Genomic DNA, 14,309 nt, shown 5'->3' with positions numbered 1-14,309 from the left:
CTTAAATGTGACTTTTCATATAACTTGAGGACAAGTTACAAAAACACACTTTGGAATCAACTCTTAGATTAAAATGGATTCAAAACAACTATTTCACACAACTTTTCTATTAATCTAAGAACCTCATAAGAACAAGATAATTCAAATCATCAATCTTCAAGAAATTAGCATGAACATACAAACAAATACAAATCTTGAAATTATGACAATTATCTTAGAAATTGGATTAGCATGAACATTACCACATCAAAAACAAGTTTATAAGTCCAAAAACATCTTAGGGTAATGTTTCTAGTCCAATTCGAGCCAAAACAATCGAATATATGCATCCAACTCGATTTTTTCAGCTACTTTTGCAAGTATAACAAAAAAAAAACCAGGCTCTGATACCACTGTTGGGTTATGAGCATTCTAACACTCCTAAGTGTAAATGCAACCCTAAATACCTTGGATCTATGTTTTCTCTATTATACATACAATTATGAACATCCAAGGAATTATCCTAATCTAGCATACAAAATAATAAATATAACAAGATAGAATACATACCTCTTTGATGTAGAATGTCTTCATAAAGCTTGAGTGCCTAGTGCCCCAAGTGTGATACCTCAAATGGTTCACACAACACCAAATACACTTGGAATAACTCGAGAGAAACTTGAACACTCCTTGAAATCGTCTAGCCCTCACACTCACACATTAGTGCACGATTTCTTGAGCCATGGGATTCTTTTATATGGTGGCTATTAGGGTTACACCATGTAACTCATAACTTTACCCATTCCTTATGCTCCATGGATTTTAACCTCCATGGAGTATCCATGGGTCATCCCATGGACTTAGTCCAACATAAGGAATCTTGGATCACAAGCCCACATATATAAGAATGAATGATTTACACAATCAACCCATATATTTAATTAGTCTCCTTTTGATCACTTAATTAATTCCAAATTAATTCTTGATCAATACTAATTAAATAACCTTATTAATATATTAGAACTTATAATATATTAACCAACCTTAAGTGTTATTTCTCTCATTATAGTCTATCCAAATGCATGATGCCATGCAACCCAAATGGACCATGTCGGGTCGGGTCAAGTCTTACCAATTATAGTTATGGACTTAGACATTAATCCAACACTATGTGCAAAGTATGTTTTGTACTAGAAAACGGTGTATTGAATTAGTGTACTATGACCTGACCCATACCTGGTACTCCTTATGATTACTTAGTGTATACGGAATATGTATATATAGCTAAGATCGAATAGATAGTAAGTTCGGTGAATCTGCTCTAAGCCCACAACCAAACAAGGAACAGGAAATGAAGCGGAAAGCACACATCCTACTACTTGTCGGGTCCGATTAATATATATCCCTGATGTACAAACTAAGGAATCATAAAGTTAGCATTATAGGCCCCCTTTCTACTGAATGTACTAAGACTCGACTGTTCTGTTTGTCGCTTGTAATGATGTAAGTTTTCCCTAGTTTATAACTATCTTTACTCGAAAATAGTTTGCATTACCTTTTATGTGAGAATATCACATCATGAATGTAATGGGAAAATGAAAGTATGCAGTAGTCTTTTAAACTGACTACTGAAGTACTGACTACCTTAAAACCAGTTTGTTAATTAAGGTAAAATGTGATGAGGTTATAACCATACTCGATTTGACTAGTATAAAACACGACGCTCCAAAGGCGTCGAAAATGGTATGACATTTGTCACCTGTATACCTACATGTCCCACTGTAGCTAGCAGCAAGGTGTAGGATGGTCAATCCCGTATAGATCTATACACAAACTTACGCTCTCCCTCCAGGAAACTCTGGTTAGAAAACGCGACATAGTAAGTATATTGCTAAGTGGTGAAGTAGTGGTTTCACATTATTGTTATCTTGTTCTTGTTATAGTATGTTCCTCCCTGAACTTGTTATAGTATGTTCTCTCTGTTCTAGTGTATAGTATGTTCTCTCTGTTATAGTGTGGTATGTTCCTCCTTGTACTAGTTGTAGTATGAACTGAACCCCTAAACTATACCTATTATAGTTTACTAGTATCTTTACTTTGAACTGTTAATGACTTGAAAAGACTCATTTATCTACTAAGTTATGATTGTACTTTAAAAACGGTGTTTTATAAACAGTAAAGTAACATAACTTTACAAGAGTTTTTGAAATGTTTTGATCACTTATAAACACATAAGCAATTCTTTAAATTGATGTTTATCAAAGATAACATTTACACAATTATCATTGTGTTCAACTTGTATCCCTCCCACCTTAAAAGCATTTAAAACATTTAAAAGATTGATTATAGGAGTATGAACTCACCTTATGTGGGTGATTCAATCGAATATGCGCGTAAGGATGAAAAGTTCCACGAATGAACTCCCGAGACACAAACGAGTCCTAAATGACATATAATGGCATATATAGGCATGTAATTAGTGTTTTAAACAACTAACATGCAAGGAAACACCCTTCGGGACTAGGAAACACTTGGACTAGGTGTTAGAATCACATGTCATTAACTAAAGGGAGTATACGGCCACACCATGGAGTGTACGGCCAAGGGGGTGTACGGCCATGGAGTGTACGGCCGTACAATCATGGTAAATCATGCAAGAAGAGGGTATTCAATCCATGGGGAAACTAGTGGGTCTATTGTACAACAAGAAGATGAACAAAGTTCTCATTTTTTAGGGTCTTTTAGAGGGTTTTGAGGTGTGTACGGCGATGCAAGGGTGTACGGCCGTACAGTCCTTTTGTTCATGCAAAATGGTCGTTTCTAGGGTGATTATCAAGAGTTTCTAATGTATACTAAGCATATGGAAAGGATACTTATGATTTGGAAGCTTGAAGAGGGTTCACGACCACCAAGAACTAGTGTGTGTTCTTAGTGTTCTTGGTCAAATGGATGAATGTTTGAAGATTTATCATAAAGAGATGTTTTAATGGATGAATCATGAGATGATACATAACTAGGGAAGATATCAAGAAGGATAGAAGAATCACTTACGATTTTGGAGGATTAGGATGAAGAATCTTGATGATACTTGAGAGAGAACCGATTTTCTAGACTTGGAAGTGTAAGAAATGAATGAAAAATGAAGGGATGGCTTATATATGGCCATGGGTTCACGACCATCATGGGTGTACGGCCGTACACCCATGTGTGCGGCCGTACACTCCCTTTGATGGAGTGTTTGGCTCGATTGCAACGCGAAGAACCTAATCTAACACTTCCCTAAACCCAAAACTTGATTGTACTAAGCTTAGAACCCTTAAAATGATCCTTAACAATGCTAATAGATAACAGGAATGAGTCTGACTCTTGGTTGAATTGAATGGCTGGACTTACAAGGCAAAAAATTTCGGGTTGTCACATATAATGTTTTGAGTAATCAACTAACCACCTGAATTCAACATCAGTCAAACCATTTTATGAACATGCATATTGTGTTTCTCTGTGGTCCTTCTTTTGTGATCAGATCGAATGGACACTATCCGAATGACGCTCATTTCACAATTCCAAATTCTTATCACTAATAAAACATGTTAGAATTCCAACCTTACATGCATTATCCTTCTGTGATGTCGAGGCTTCAAAGTCACAGAGACTTAGCCAATGACATTACAAAATGTTCCATTGCAACTTTGTTACTAAAAAACAATTCCATGGAAATGAAGTCTTAAATTCAAGATACATCCTTGAAGAACTTTCTTTCATTAAAGTTTCCAACTCACATGTAGATTTTATTACTCAACTCCCACTATGGAAACATTTCTATATACCCCATATGACCATCAATTTTCACCAAGAATCATCCCAATCTAAAACATGTCACTAAGGTCCTTCCAAACAATACCATACTTCCAACTGTCTACAAGCAACCAATCTATTGGAATAACCTCATAATGTTCTTGACAGTTGTTTAACAACATTAATCACAATAAGTTCTAGTCCTTTTCCTTTTTCAATGCCCAAGGCATTTGGAAAAATCAGAACTAGTGAATATTATAGCATATGTAATTGATCTTATATCTGAAACATATGGGACTCAATTCATTATGTCTCACATAAGGACTTTGTATCTCTTGTTATAATATTTCCACATATTGAATCTCCTATGTTGAATCATTTCAACATGATATTCATATATGTTTATGACTAAGTTCTATTAAACTATGAAATCTAAACTTTTAGATTCGAAACGAAGTATCAGTACCCTCTCCCTTAAGTCTATCATAGAGAAACAATTCCCAACCGTTGAAATTTGCAAATTGAAAACTTTGTTCCCTACGAATAGTATTGCCAACTTTCAATACTAGCATAACAATTATGCTCCCATTAGCATAACAATTTTGCTCCCACTAGCTTTGACATGTATCCAGAAATCAACTAGACTTATAGAAATCAATACTCTTGACTTTCTTAATAAACTGTAGATTTTTGATACGTGATGCTTCGATGAGTCTTCAACTAGACTTCTTAAGCGTATACACCTTTATCAGATAGCATATATGTGTGTTTAAACCCTTTCAGGACTTGTAGCTATATGTTTTTCATAGTTCAAACAAGTCCTTGCTATTTCTCACAATTCAAAATATGAAGAGGGATGCCGTAATCATATCATGAATTTGAGAATGCAAGTCCTTTTGCCACCTAGATTTCAAGGGTGTATACGTTTCCATCCATATGAATCTATCATTTACAACGTACATTCATAAGAAAAGGTTACGGAAAAAACCAAATTCATATTTACCTGTTCTTTCATGGAGTTAACTTTTCTTATTCTTAATTTCTTGCCTTATGGTAGCACAAGGTCCTTTCAGTTCTTCCGTGTTGTTAAGCAGCTCACCTATATTGATCAATGTACTTTCATTGACCAACGTGATTTTCTTTTTGCAGTCAAATGAGAACCATAGAACTCATAAGAATTACCAACTCAACTGGAAGGTGCATAGAAACAAGAATGTGTCAACTGAACACGATAGATTATCAACCTCAGGCCGTGTGCGAGTGATAACTAAAAAGTTTATTGTGGACTGACTCCTGAAACTCTCAAGATTATTAAGACTCCAAATGGCTTCTTGAAATATAAGTCTCCGTCTTAAGGAACATTCCTTGACGAGCTAAAACAAATATTCAAAAGTTAGTGTAGATTCCTTACAAGAAACACTTCATGGAATATGTCTCAGTTTATCCTTTGTTTCTCAATTAACGAAAACATCACAACTCTAATTATATATGTGCTAGAGTAAGAAAACATTTTACTCCACATTTCATGAGGTGTTATAAACCTACTTAGTATGAAATAAGTTTCAAGATACAATTCGTAGTTACAAGAGTATGACTCTAAAACTTGATTGGAAAAAATTATGACTCATCTCCTGATTGAACCATTTCAACAATATATGATTCCTCTTCCTATTCATACAATTGCCCTAAGATGTTCTTCGAGGATCAATTGTGATATAGTTCCACAATCATTAAGATGATCATAAAACATGATGCTAATGTACTCTCCTTTCCTTTCAGATTGGGGACACTTTTATCTTTCTGCCTGACAGATTCTTCTTATTCGTTGTGATACTCTTTGAATCTTTTCAAAGTACCAGAATTATGCTTAAACTTATAAACATAACCATATTTACTGAAACATCAGTAAATTATGACTGATAGAGTTATCATCCTTTGTGTTGGATCTGAATAGTACACATCAACATCTACTAGATCCATTAGTCCTTTACTTGACTCACATAAACATGTGATCAATGAATTAGTCATAATTTTCCAACAATCAATATTCTCATACATCACGCAATTCAAATTGCATGACTCCAAGTTTCTATCCAATTGATACTTGGTGATGAGAATTCCCTTTTTCACTTGGTCAATTATGACAATACCACAAGCGATATAACAAGAATCAAATCCACAATTAACATTGCTAATAATAGAAATGTAACCTACACTTTCATAAATGCCATTGTAAGGAAATATAAAGTCAGCCAACTAGATAAACCAAAACTTCACTTTTATTGAAAATAAACAAAAAAATCGGAACTTGTCCTTACAACGTATAAAGTGAAAACTATGTTTCTAGACATCTCTGAAGAGTAATAGCAATATATTAATTTATCATAACTCCTAAGCAGTAGCTCTAAATTTTGATCATCGAACCATGCGAGTGAAGTCCATCTCTCACGAACAAATTAGCTCACTCTTCTTAAGCTTCCTTCTTTTTCTTAGATTATACAACAACATCAAAGTGTGATCTGTTGGATAAGGTGTCTAAGTCCATAACTATTTCTGGTATGTACTTGACCCGACCCGACATGGTCCATTTGGGTTGCATGGCACCATGCAATTGGATAAACTAAAATGGGAGAAATAACACTTATGGTTTATTAATATATTATAAGTTCTAATATATTAATAATATTATTTAATTAGTTTGATCAAGAATTAATTTAGAATTAATTAAGTGATCAAAAGATAACTAATTAAATATATGGGTAGATTATGTAAATCTTCCATATCTTATATAGTGGGCTAAGAGGCTCCATGGATTATCAAGTTGGGTTCCACCCATAGGATGCTCCATGGAGTTAACCCATGGATCATGAAATGAAGAGTCATGTTACATTAGGGTTTACCTAATGCAACACACTATATAAACAAAGGTGTTCTCCCCAAAATCGGGACACTAGGAAACAAGAGGGATAGAGTCGATTTTGCAAGTGTAAGATTCTCTCAAAGTTTACTCCTTTGCATTTGGTGTTGTGTGAAGCATTTGAGGCATCACACTTGGGGTGCTAGGCTCACAAGGTTTCAAGGATCATAATCAACAACAAGGTAAGTTATTCTATCTTTCATTCAAGTTAAAAATGTTCCCCAGGTATGCTAGATAGGAATATAACCTTGGAATTCAACTTTGCATGATAATTAGACAAACATAGATCCAAGGTTATTAGGGTTGCTGTTTTCTGCTTGTATGAACTCGCCGAGTCCATGAACAAATGCAAGTTACTCGTCGAGTCTGTTCTTGCGCTCGACGAGTAGAGGCTGCAGTTTTCAGAATTTCGACATTTGTTGCTGGAAATGGACTAGAAACATTACCCTAAGCTGTTTTGGTGTTTTAAAACTTGTTTTAGATGGTGTAATGTTTATGCTAATCCATTTACAATGGCAATTATCAAAATTACAAGTTTTTTAAGTGTAATTTTTGATTCTTGAAAGTGTTCATATTCATGTTCTTGAACTTATGAAGATTAGATGATCATAGGAATTGTTTGTAACCTTCATGGTAGTTTAATCAATGATCATAATGTGTTTTAATGGAGTCCATAACTTGTCCTCAAGTTATGGAAAACCAAAAGTCTCACTTTTATTAAAGCCATTAAAAGAACATAAGAGTTATAAAATGAAGAGTCTTCATTTTTATTACTCAATTAATTCATAAGTAATAAGAAATGAAAATTTTTGGAAGTTTACAAAACTTGCCCTCAAGTTTTGGAACAAGTAAATTCTTGATTAAAACTTTAGTTCCAACCCTTAGAATTTTAAAAGTTAAAATTCAACCCTTATACTTTATAATATTATATATATATATATATATATATATATATATATATATATATATATATATATATATATATATATATATATATATATATAAGATCAAGTCGTCTTACCGCTAGTACGCCTCATTCACGAAGTCGGTCTATAAGGGGGGTATAAGGTTGTTGCCTATAAAATGGCAACTTAATGGGTGTCCACTCTCACCCACCGTTTCCTTGATCGGTGGAGGGTCGTTAGCCGAACGGATAGGACAAGGCCTTATAAATTCTCATTAAAAGTATGATGAATATTATAAAGTAACTAAATGCTTTTCTTAAATTCCCAATCTTAGTTACTTTAGGAAAATGTGAATAAGGTGCTAATCCATAAAATTACACTTTACACTTTGTTTAAGTCGTTAGTGGAGCTCGTGTGGTTAACCGGCACACTAACTTGGACTTAACAAGGTAGGTAAAGGGTGACTTAAAGTTTATTATAGGTCGGTGGAGCTCGTGTGGTTAACCGGCACATCGATTGAGTAATAAACATTGAGTGTACCAAGTGATTTGCATGGTTACTTCACACCTCGTTTTGTGATCCTCGGTATCCCAGTCACAAAACTTGGAGGGCACACTCGAGATTGAAACATGTCTTTGAAAAGTTCATTGAATCTCAAAAGAATCTAGGAATTTCTAAGAACCAATTAAAAACCTAATATCTATATTTCGTTTTTCATGGTGGAAATTGGTGAATCGTCATTCACCTACCTTTCAAATATGTTATAGCTTGGATTACGGCATACCTCTTCTAAGTTATAATATATTGTGATTGGATCCTAGCCTTAATATTACATTTGGGTGTTTTATTAAGGACTCTCTTAATATCTAAACTAATCTTGTCCTCTTCTTTCAGATGTCTTCAAACAATGCTGCTTCTGGCTCTAATCCTAATGGCTCCTTTACCCTTATGAACTTGTGTGGGAAAGTCATTTTTGATGGATCCAACTTCAATGAATGGATCAGAAACATCAGGATGATTACCCGCTACGAGGACAAAGAATATGTCCTTGACAAGGAGCTTAAGGAGATTGATGAGACCACTGCAACTCCCCAGGAGATCGCTGACTTCCGGGCACATGAAAAGGATGCTACAAAAGTGGCATGCATCATGTTGGCCACCATGACAGCGGAACCCCAAAAGTCCTATGAGGACTTCAACCCTTTTGAAATTCACCAAGATCTGATGGAAAGATACCATCAAAGTGCACGAAAAGAGAGGTATGAAATCATATTCTCTATCATAACAACCATGATGAAGGACGGGGAATCCGTCACGAGTCACATGCAGAAAATGCAAAGGTATGTGGATCGGTTGCTAAAGCTTAATGTGAACTTCCCTGAGGAGCTTGCAATAGATATCATTTTGCACTCCTTACCATCGTGCTATGATCAATTCCGCATGACATATCACATGAATAAGAAAGAGGTCACACTCAGCAAACTTCAGGGACTCCTCAAGACCGCAGAAACAGGTCTTAAGGGTAAGTCGGTTGTTAACACTCCTACTCCAATCTCCGCCCCGGTTTTGGCAATCGGGAAAGGTCGAGGGAAGAAGAGGAAGAGCTCTTCGAAGGGTACCAAGGCTAGGACCCTTGATGGTTCTTCTTCAAGTGGAACCAAGAAAGGTTTCGTCACTCCTTCTTCTGACCCAAAAGAGGCTGAATGCTTCTATTGCCATGAAAAGTCACATTGGAAGCGGAACTGCCCAAAGTACCAGCAAGATGTGAAGGATAGGAAAGTTAAACCCAACCATGCAGGTATTTACACTATCTTATCTAAGAACTCACCCCATTCTAACTCTTGGGTCCTTGATACCGGTTGTGGTATTCATATATGTTCTGATTTGCAGGGACTAAGAAGAAGTGAGAATGTGGAACATGGAAGAATAAACTTAATCATGGGGAATAGGAAAGCTTTACCTGTCACCAAGATTGGAGTTTATACTTTATCGCTAAGTAGTGGGTTTAGTTTAGATTTGAATAAATCTTGTTATTCGCCAGAAATGGCAAGAAATATTATTTCCTTTTCATTTGATAATGAAGTTGGTTCGATTAATGCTTTCTTTAATAATGTTCTTTACTTTAAAGCATTACCTTGTGATGGTGTGTATGAAACTGTATATGTGGTTGATAACTTAGGAAATAATGTATTGTGTATTGATTCTGTTAATGATAATAACTTGGATAAAGCATCATTATGGCATTATCGTCTTGGACATATAAGCAAGAAACGCATAGGCCAACTCCAAAAGGATGGAGTATTGGAGTCATTTGACCTAAAGTCAGATGATAGTTGCGAATCATGCTTACTTGGAAAAATGACAAAGTCACCCTTCACAGGTTCTTGTGAGAGGGGTGAAGGTTTGTTGGATCTTATACACATGGATGTGTGTGGGCCCTTCAAACATACCACAAGGGATGCTAATCGTTATTATTTGACTTTTACTGATGATTACAGTAGATATGGATATGTCTACTTAATCAAGCATAAGTCACAGACTTTTGAGAGGTTTAAAGAGTTTAAACAGGAAGTCGAGAATCAATTGGGCAGGATCATTAAGATGCTTCGATCCGATCGAGGTGGTGAGTATCTTAGTTCAGAGTTCCTCGACTATCTTAGGGAATGTGGGATTGTCTCACAATTGACACCTCCCAGGACACCGCAGTTGAATGGTGTAGCTGAGAGGCGTAATCGAACCTTGTTGGATATGGTTCGTTCCATGATGAGTCGAGCTTCGCTACCAATCTCATTTTGGGGGTATGCCTTAGAGACTGCCGCCCATATCCTTAATCTAGTCCCTTCAAAGAAAGTTGCCAAAACTCCTCATGAGATGTGGAGTGGTAAAGTACCCAAACTAGAACACATTAAGATTTGGGGTTGCGAGGCTTTCGTGAGACGCGAGACTCATGATAAGCTCTAATCTCGAAGTGAAAGGTGTATTTTCATCGGCTACCCACAGAAATCCTTTGGTTACCTCTTCTACAGATCTAGTGAGAATGTGGTCTTTGTATCTAGGAGGGCTTTCTTTCGAGAAAGAGATTTCATAAGCCAAGGAAACAGTGGGAGGCAAGTTGACCTTGAATAAATTCAAGAGTCAAGTGGTGAAGGAACTTCAAACCCCAGCACTCAACTTGAGGAGGAAACTCTTGTTGAGCCAATTGACGAGTCTATACCTCTAAGGCGTTCCACAAGAGTTAGGAATGCACCTGAGCATTACTATAGATTCCATATTACTGCGGAAGGTGATACACTTATTAGTGATGAGACACTAGTAGGGCTGGATGAACCAAACAGTTACGTGGAAGCCATGGCAGGCCCTGAGTCAGCCAAGTGGAAAGAGGCAATGGACAGCGAGATACAGTGCATGTATGACAATCAAGTTTGGAACTTGGTTGAGAATGTACCAGGTCGTAAGACTGTAGGGTGCAAATGGATCTTCAAGAAGAAGACCGACATGGATGGTAATGTACAGACTTATAAGGCACGACTGGTTGCAAAGGGTTTCTCACAAACTTCGGGAGTTGATTATGATGAGACCTTTTATTCAGTGGCCAAGATTAAGTCTATTAGGGTTCTGTTAGCCATAGCTGGATTTCATGACTATGAAATATGGCAAATGGATGTCAAAACTGCTTTCCTTAATGGAAAGTTGGTTGAGGATGTTTACATGAGTCAGCCAGAGGGTTTTGTCAATACAGAGTACCCTAATAGAGTGTGTAAGCTTGAGAAATCCATTTATGGGTTAAAGAAAGCACCTCGCAGATGGAATCTTTGCTTTGATGAGAAAGTCAAAGAATTTGGCTTTTCTAGGAGTGAAGATGAATCTTGTGTATATGTCAAGGCTAGTGGGAGTATAGTTAGCTTTTTGGTATTGTATGTAGATGACATACTACTCATATGAAATGACATCCCAACTCTGCAGGAAGTTAAGTCCTGGCTTGGGAAGTGTTTCTCTATGAAGGACCTAGGAGAAGCTACCTATATTCTAGGGATAAGGATCTTGAGAGACCGGAGTAAAAGACTAATTGGACTTAGGCAGAGTACCTACTTGGATAAGGTGCTGAAGAGATTCGGCATGCAGGACTCCAAGAAAGGAGAGTTACCCATCCAGAGTAACGCCAGATTGAGTAAGACACAAAGCCCTAGTACTGAGGCTGAGATAGCAGAAATGAGTCGAATACCTTATGCTTCGGCTGTAGGATCGATCATGTATGCTATGACATGTACTCGACCTGATGTAGCCTTTGCTTTGAGCATGGTTAGCTGGTATCAGGGGAACCCTGGCAAGGCACACTGTACTGCGGTAAAGAATATCCTCAAGTACCTACGGAGGACTAAGGACTGGGTCCTTACCCTCGGTGGGAGTGAAGACTTGAGAGTTGTAGGGTATAGTGATGCTAGCTTTCAGACTGATAGGGATAATTTCCGCTCTCAGTCAGGCTGGGTCTTTACCTTAAACTGAGGAGAAATTTCTGGGAAGAGTTCCAAGCAAGAGACAGTGGCTGATTCAACTTGCGAATCAGAGTATATAGCAGCTAGCGAGGCAGCAATTAGCAAAGGAGGCGATATGGCTGAAGAACTTCATTGGAGACCTTGGAGTTGTACCAGCTATTAAAGAGCCAATGGAAATTTTCTGTGATAGTGAAAGTGCAGTTGCCTTAGCCAAGGAGCCAAGGGATCACGGGAGATCCAGACACATCGACAGAAAATACCATTTCATCAGACATCGAATAGAAGAAGGACTCCTCGTGGCAAAGAGGGTATCATCGGATGAGAATCCAGCAGATCCCCTTATGAAGGGACTGACTCGGGTTGCTATCTCTTGTTGATCGTTTACTATATTTCTTTTGCATGTTTTGACTTCCAGAATAATTATGTTTGGTATATCATATTATTCGAACCTTCACAGTCGGTCATATGTCGGAAGTAGGTATGAATCAAGACTGTCATGATTGGTTGCAAAGGTCTAAGTTGTTGGACATGGCTACAACATTCATGAGTGCTCATAAGTTCTGAGCATTGGACTCAACCCACGCTCACTGGAATCACTTCATGGAATTTATCTCGAGTGATCGTGAGACGGTAATATCATATAAGTCTTCAAACCTAGATATATGGTTTGTTACTTATGAGTTGGTTATGCATTGATTGTACGAAAACGCATTGGTAACTCGATGTTATAAAACGTGCTCTTGTGTATAATTCAATGAGTTGTAGAACAAACATATAAGTCGAAGTTTATCTGTTCCTTCTTGGATTAGAAGCTGATATCTGGGCCCCTCGATGATTTTGTTTTGACCTATGTACCGGGCCCGGTCAGAACTAAGTTGATGTGTTCAATTAAGTTCTTTGTCAAACAAATCGGAAATCGGGAAACAAACTGCTGGACAATAAGTAAGACATTGTTCCATGTATTTGTCCGGCTGATATCTAGAACAGAGGATTATATGATCACTTATCTTAAATGGCGTATCATCATCTTCTCAGTTCCGAGAGACCTTGAAAGAGCTACGATTGCCGATCGGTTCCTGAAGTATTGCAGTTATAGTTATTAGACTTATCCAAGTGGGAGACTATTGGATAAGGTGTCTAAGTCCATAACTATTTCTGGTATGTACTTGACCCGACCCAACATGGTCCATTTGGGTTGCATGGCACCATGCAGTTGGATAAACTAAAATGAGAGAAATAACACTTATGGTTTATTAATATATTGTAAGTTCTAATATATTAATAATATTATTTAATTAGTTTGATCAAGAATTAATTAAGTGATCAAAAGATAACTAATTAAATATATGGGTAGATTATATAAATCTTCCATATCTTATATAGTGGGCTAAGAGGCTCCATGGATTATCAAGTTGGGTTCCACCCATAGGATGCTCCATGGATGCTCCATGGAGTTAACCCATGGATCATGAAATGAAGAGTCATGTTACATTAGGGTTTACCTAATGCAACACACTATATAAACAAAGGTGTTCTCCCCAAAATCGGGACACTAAGAAACAAGAGGGCTAGAGCCGATTTTGCAAGTGTAAGATTCTCTCAAAGTTTACTCCTTTGCATTTGGTGTTGTGTGAAGCATTTGAGGCATCACACTTGGGGTGCTAGGCTCACAAGGTTTCAAGGATCATAATCAACAACAAGGTAAGTTATTCTATCTTTCATTCAAGTTAAAAATGTTCCCCATGTATGCTAGATAGGAATATAACCTTGGAATTCAACTTTGCATGATAATTAGACAAACATAGATCCAAGGTTATTAGGGTTGCATGTACACTTAGGAAGTGTTAGAATGCTCAAAACCCATCATGATCATCACATCATGTATTAAGAGTCTATGAATAGGAATTTGTTAAGATAATGGAGTTAGATAGTGGATATATCTGAAGTAGAGTCACACAACTTGACCTCACTATCTCTGAGATCTTTTAGGTACTTTGGGCAGCTTCGCAACATATGCCTCTTCAATTGGCAACATAAATATATGGATTTTTTAGGGTTAGCACATGTAACTATTTCAGAAGTAGCTTTTCTCTTTACCATACGATTAAACAGTTTTACCTTGGCCGATCCCTTTCCATTTGGAAGAGAAATCTGTTTTGGACCACCATTGTGACCATTGTTAATGTCCATGGAAACTTTGGAATCAGACCCTTTAAGTAC

The sequence above is a fragment of the Lactuca virosa genome, chromosome 3, assembly GCF_052849685.1.
Source record: "Lactuca virosa cultivar CGN04683 chromosome 3, Lactuca_virosa_CGN04683_v6, whole genome shotgun sequence".
NCBI lineage: Eukaryota > Viridiplantae > Streptophyta > Magnoliopsida > Asterales > Asteraceae > Lactuca > Lactuca virosa.
This window is presented reverse-complemented; position numbering follows the sequence as displayed.